A 6,775-nucleotide genomic window follows, 5' to 3' on the forward strand; every position below is an offset into this window, starting at 1 on the left:
GTGTATTGGAGTGTCAGTGTGAGTGAATGTGTAGTCCTGTGAGTGTGCATAGACAGTCTATCAGTGCAGGGGAACCCAGACAATGATGTAATGGTTGATTAGTTGGTCAGTGGACACCTGTGGAAATACCAGCTCTCCAATCAAGGTTGAAAGGACTACAAGATCTTTGTAAAAGTAAATAACAATATCATATCAAATAACAATGTTTTTAAATTAAAACATAACTGTGAGCTGATAAATACCTATTTCGGCTTCCTACTGATAAACAGAGAAATTAAAATAACTACATGTAGGATGCAACAGAATGATAAAGCAATTGAAACAATCATTGCAAAACACATGTTTATAAAAAAGAGATAAAAGAGGAATCCCAGCTAGCACCTCTGGTTCCTTGGAAGTTGTGGGAACGTACATTTTTGGTTTCCCATTGGTTCTGGGAACAAAGCCATAATAATTTCCCTGAACTTTAAAACGTTTTGAGAACAGAAGAGAAAATGTCACCTGTTTTGGGAACGCTCATTTTTAGGTTGCAGGGAGGTTCTGATAAAGTTTTTCTATCATTCCCTGGCATTTTTGCTGGGAGGTTTTATTAATGTAAATGATAGGTAATTAAATAATGTTCTGAGAACATCTTTCAAAAAGACTTCTAATAACGCTGCTAGTTTAAGTTTACTGTTTTGAACTCCAATCACAGATAGAGGACACATGGAAATTAATTTGTTTAGGCATGAATCATGCAAACACATCATTTTTTATTGTGGCATTAGTGAGATTTTAACCTATAATCTACTGCTCTATATTCATGGAATTAGTCCACCGGGCCAAAAGAAAGCTTTTAAGCTTTTTTGTCTATTCAATCAGACCCTATTTCAAAGGAAATGACTCATTAAGAGGTGTGGCCAATTAGTGGATGCGGACACATACCTGAACAAACTTAACAAGATAGAGGATAGAGAGTTTTGTTGATGCTGAGAACGGAATGTATATGTTTTTAAATAACGTTCATTGAACGTGACTAATGTTTTCTTGTGGTTCTTATGGAAAGTGTTCTTTATGTTCTGAGAGCATGACTTCAAATAGAACCATGAGTAAACATGCAAAAAACATCATGCTGAAGTCCTGAAATTCCCATTAAAGAAAGCACTTTCTGAACATTCTGAGAACATGACCTTAAATAGAACCATGAGGAAACTATAGAAAACGTTATTCTGAAGTACTGAAATTCCCATTAAAGATAGCACTTTCTGAACATTCTGAGAACATGACCTTAAATAGAACCATGAGGAAACTATAGAAAACGTTATTCTGAAGTACTGAAATTCCCATTAAAGATAGCACTTTCTGAACATTCTGAGAACATGACCTTAAATAGAACCATGAGGAAACTATAGAAAACGTTATTCTGAAGTTCTGAAATTCCCACATTGTTTCTTAATGTTCTCTGAACAATTTGAGAACATTGCTTTAAATAGAACCTTGAGGAAGCCTGTAGGAAACGTTATGGGAAGGTTGTATGAAAAATAACTATAGGACAACCACGCTCTCACCAAGCTCTAAGAAACATATGGTTCTCAGAACATTATGTGCTAGCTGGGATGTTCTCCAAGAACTGTAGGGGCATGATGATACATATTCATGAGCTGATGATGTGTAAGTAATGTGCAAAGGTTCAAATGAAACGGTAACACGGCAGATCAGTTATAGCCAGCTACCCTGGGATAACTCTCAGTGACAGATCTCATACTAATGTAAAACCAGGCGTATCATATCTTTCGCCACACGGAGGGCCAGCAGAATGAAATTCAATACATTTTCAATTCTATACTATAATCCTTATGCATGAGTTGTTCTCAATCTCATCCTGAAACATAAGCTGGTGCAAAAGCCTGTGTATCATGCAAATCCATTTTTATAGACAATGGGTTTCAGGATGAGCCAAACCAGATAAGATGGCCATTACAAGTTTGATCACAAACACTCTGAGATACCCTCTTGCAAGCTTAACACACACATACTACACACACATTTAACTCTTCATCGGCCATCCTTGCAGATGGTGAATAATAGTCATGTCCTAACATAATAGCGTAGAATAGTTGAGTGTCCTCTTCCTTCTCCCAGTGAGTTAATAATAGTAGAGACACACTACTGGAGATCCACTACTGAATAACTGTACATGAATAGTAAATTATAACTGTCCACACAATGACACTAACCTGACTCAGAGCCTCTACTTGGAATTCCTACTTAAGTCACCATAGAATCTTCCAAGTATGAGTCACTGAGAGAGCAGGGACTACCATCTGAAAACCATTTTTGTGGAAATATAATTATTTGGATGTGATTTACTGACACTCACAGCACTTTCACAGAGAATCCCACAAGGATGCCCTTGAGATTGAATTTTTCCTTATATCAGTCAGACTGGTATGAAGTGACTCATCTTAATGTCTCCTGTTTCCATTCTTTCATTATTCCCATCCTGTGCTTTCACCTCTCTCCAAAATAATGATTTATCTCTGTCACAACTGCCAAACGCTTATCATTCTATGGCCCTATTGGCGTGTCAAAGAGGAGGCTGGCCTATTAGCAGTCACAGTAATGGAGATGTATTTCAGTGTGACAGCTCCCATCATCTCAGGAAATAATGCAACACTTTGATTGATTTAAAAAAATAGATCTTATTTTAACACCGGCTACATGCCTGCAGGGCATTCGGAAAGTATTCAGACCCATTGACCTTTTCCACGTTTTGTTACGTTACAGGCTTATTCTAAAATTGATTCAATCGTTTTTTTCCCCTCACCAGTCTACATACAATACCCCATAATGACAAAGCATAAACCGGATTTTAGGCTTGGCACACCTGTATTTGGGGAATTTCTCCCTATTCTCTGCAGATCCTCTCAAGCTCAGTCATGTTGGATGGGGAGTGTCGCTGCACAGCTATCTTCAGGCCTCTCCAGAGATGTTCGATCAGGTTCAAGTCCGGGCTCTGGCTGGGCCACTCAAGGACATTCAGAGACTTGTCCCCAAGCCACTCCTGCGTTGTCTTGGCTTTGTACTTAGCGTTGTTGTCCTGTTGGAATGTGAACCTTCGCCCCCATTCTGAGGTCCTGAGTGCTCTGGAGCAGGTTTTCATCAAGGATCTCTCTGTACTTTGCTCCGTTCATATTCCCCTTGATCCTGACTAATCTCCAAATGCCTGCCACTGAAAAACATCCCCACGGCATGATGCTGCCACCACCATGCTTCACCGTAGGGATGGTGCCAGGTTTCCTCCAGACGTGACGCTTGTCATTCAGGACAAATAGTTTCATCAGACCAGAGAATCTTGTTTCTCAAGGTCTGAGAGTCCTTTAGGTGCCTTGGAAAACTCCAAGCGGGCTGTCGTGCATTTTACTGAGGAGAGGTTTCCATCCAGCCACTTTACCATAAAGGCCTGATTGGTGGAGTTCTGCAGAGATGGTTGTCCTTCTGAAAGGTTCTCCCATTTCCACAGAGGAACTCTGGAGCTCTGTCAGAGTGACCATCATGTTCTTGGTCACCTCCCTGACCAAGGCCCTTTTCCCCAGGTTGTTCAGTTTGGCTGGCCGGCCAGCTCTAGGAAGAGTCTTGGTGGTTCCAAACTTATTCCATTTAAGAATGATGGAGGCCACTGTATTCTTGGGGACCTCCAATGCTGCAAAAACATGTTGGTACCCTTCCCCAGATCTGTGCCTCGACACAATCCTTTCCCGGATCTCTACAGGCAATTCCTTCAACCTCATGGCTTGGTTTTTGCTCTGACGTGCACTGTCAAATGTGGGACCTTATAAAGAAAGGTGTGTGCCTTTCCAAAGCATGTTCAATCAATTGAATTTATCACAGGTGGACTCCAATCAAGTTGTAGAAACATCTCAAGGATGATCAATGGAAACAGGATGAACCTGAGTTCAATTTCTAGTCTCATAGCAAGGGTCTGAATACTTATGTAAATAATATATCTGTTTTTAATATTAATACATTTGTAAAAAAAATCAAAAAATCTGTTTTCGCTTTGTCATTATTGGGTATCATGTGTAAATTGATTAGGAAAACATGTATTTAATACATTTTAAAGTAAGGCTGTAACATAAAACATTTTGGAAAAGGGAAGGGGTCTGAATACTTTCTGAATGCATTGAACCATTTCATTTCACAATGGTGTGTTCACTAGAGGCACTCCACTGTCTTTCTGAATACTTTTAAATGAATCACGTTTTGCCCTTTGGTTTATACATTCTAACTTATGGAAACTTTTACATTCCAATCAGATTTCAATCAGACTATCGGTCTTTGCGAAAGGCCATTGTCACAGGATTCAATGATCAAAAAGGGAAAAAACTGAACGGGTAATTATTATATTATTCACAGACTCATAATGGGTATGCATGATAAGTGTGAAATATATTTTCATTAGAATGCTGAAAGGTCCAAACGTACTAGCAATAATAACATTTTTGAGGATATGCAACTTTGGAACCATTTCTAGGTCATCTTGAACTGAAATGTTCCTTCTTTTGTTTCCAAATGAGTGTGTGGTGAAAAGAGTGCATTGTGCTTGCTTATCCTCAGTCATCATTTCTCCTCTTATGATAACGATCTGTCTTCGTCAGGAATCTCTATTTGTCGTTGAATATTCACAAACTTGCTCATTAACATTGTGCATTCTATACCACCTAATGGATGATTCATTGTTGTTCATCCTCTACAACTTTCATCTGTTCAATGTTTGAGGGGGAAAAACACTATCTGGTGTCTAAGATCTGTGACAAAACACTGAGATCATTCAAACAGTACAAACGAGGTGTGCTTGTTCCCTGGCTGCACCAGTCAATGGATTTTACTCAGAATTTCACCCACTGACTTGAATTACTTACCCACTGACTTGCATAACTTAACATGTTTTCTAGACTTGAATAATCATCTGAATTCCCCTCAGGCTAGTCGGTGAAAGTTATCAAGCCAAAATCGAAAAAGTAGTGATAATATTGCTTAAAATGCCGTCCACTGTACTCATGTTTGTAACGTCCTGACCAGAGTTATTATGTGTTTTGCTTGTTTAGTGTTGGTCAGGACGTGAGCTGGGTGGGAATTCTATGTTGTGTGTCTAGTTTGTCTGTTTCTATGTCCAGCCTAATATGGTTCTCAATCAGAGGCAGATGGTAATCGTTGTCCCTGATTGAGAATCATATATAGGAGGCTTGTTTTGTGTTGGGATTTTGTGGGTGTTTGTTTCCTGTCTCTGTGATTGTCTGCACCAGATAGGTCTGTCTCGGTTTTTGCACATTTGTTATTTTGTATTGTTGTTTGTAGTGTTTCACTTGTTCTTTATTAAACATGTTTAACACTAGCCGCGCTGCACTTTGGTCCTCTCCTTCACCCCTGGAAGAAAACCGTTACAATGTTACTCAATCCAGCAAATGACCGGCATGAGTTATTAGCTGATATTCAAGTATATTTGTGTTCTGTATCTAGAAGGTCATTGTTTTGAATAGACTGAACCCTCGGTTGCACTTTTTGAAGATCTTTCTGATCGCTTGCATTGCTGCGAAGTGCCAGGAGCACAGCAGAAAAGGACTGTGTAATTTATGTATCTATGCTGTTTTGCCTTTCCCAGTGAGTATGCTGGAAAGCTCCAGAAGGTAACCTAATTGGATACAGAGTGGCTGTGTGCCCTTCACAAACAGAAAAAAACACCCTTTTCAAATTAATGGGAAGGCTGCATTGCTATTTTGGATTTTCTACTCTTTTGAAGAAGGCAGGTTTAGAGTTTTTTTTATAGCCACACAGGCACACGCATAAAACAAAATGTTGTCATGTTTTGCCTCAATAAAAGTGAGGGGTTAGGGATTAGGTTGCAATGTGAATACCTTCTGGCAGTCTGCCACAGAGAGTGAGTCAAATGTCTTCTGTCAAATTCAAGGCATCGATCTGACACTGGATACATACAACTCATGCTATACTTCCCTTCATCACCTAGTTGATTAAATACTCATGTAATTCCAGTCTCATTACACTTTGAATATGACATATCAACATCCTGTTGCTATTAATCTAAATATTATAAACTAACACACTGATTGCAATACAGCCAGGAAATGTATTGTATATCACCTGGTAATGTACAAGTGCAGCAGGCGTGAAAGAGAGAGCCCTATTTTCCAATATTAGAGCAATGCTAATTTCATTCATCCAGGATTCAAACAGCCACACAGAGCTATAAGTCATAGCTGCCAAGTGAAAGCCTTTACAGTTATTTAATGTAAGTCTGGCTCTGGTGGCTGATGTAGAGTGTCTCTATCTGAATGACCTTGGCTCTCCTGCGCTACAGTGGTGTTCTCTCCCTCTCTCCCTCCCTCTCTCCCTCGCTCTCTCCCCATCTTCCTCTACCTGAGTTTGTGCATAGGAGGGAAAGATAAGTCTCTGTGATCAGACATAGTGATACAGTCCAGGAAGTGTATCGTCAATGCACAGCTTATACTAAAACAAATCAAATTTGATTTGTCACATACTTTGTAAACAACAGGTGTAGAGGAACAGTGTAATGCTTACTTACGGGTCCTAAAATAAATGCAGAGTTAAAGATAAAAAAATAAAATGTAATATATAAGAGGTGACATGAGGAATAAATACACAGTGAATAAGAGTAACGAGAAAAAATAACATAGCTGTTTACAGGGAGTACCAGTACCAAGTCAGTGTGCAGGGGGGTAGAGGTAATTGAGGTAGCTATGTACATATCGGTAGGGTT

This window comes from Salvelinus alpinus, chromosome 1, assembly GCF_045679555.1.
Source record: "Salvelinus alpinus chromosome 1, SLU_Salpinus.1, whole genome shotgun sequence".
Taxonomy (NCBI): Eukaryota; Metazoa; Chordata; class Actinopteri; order Salmoniformes; family Salmonidae; genus Salvelinus; species Salvelinus alpinus.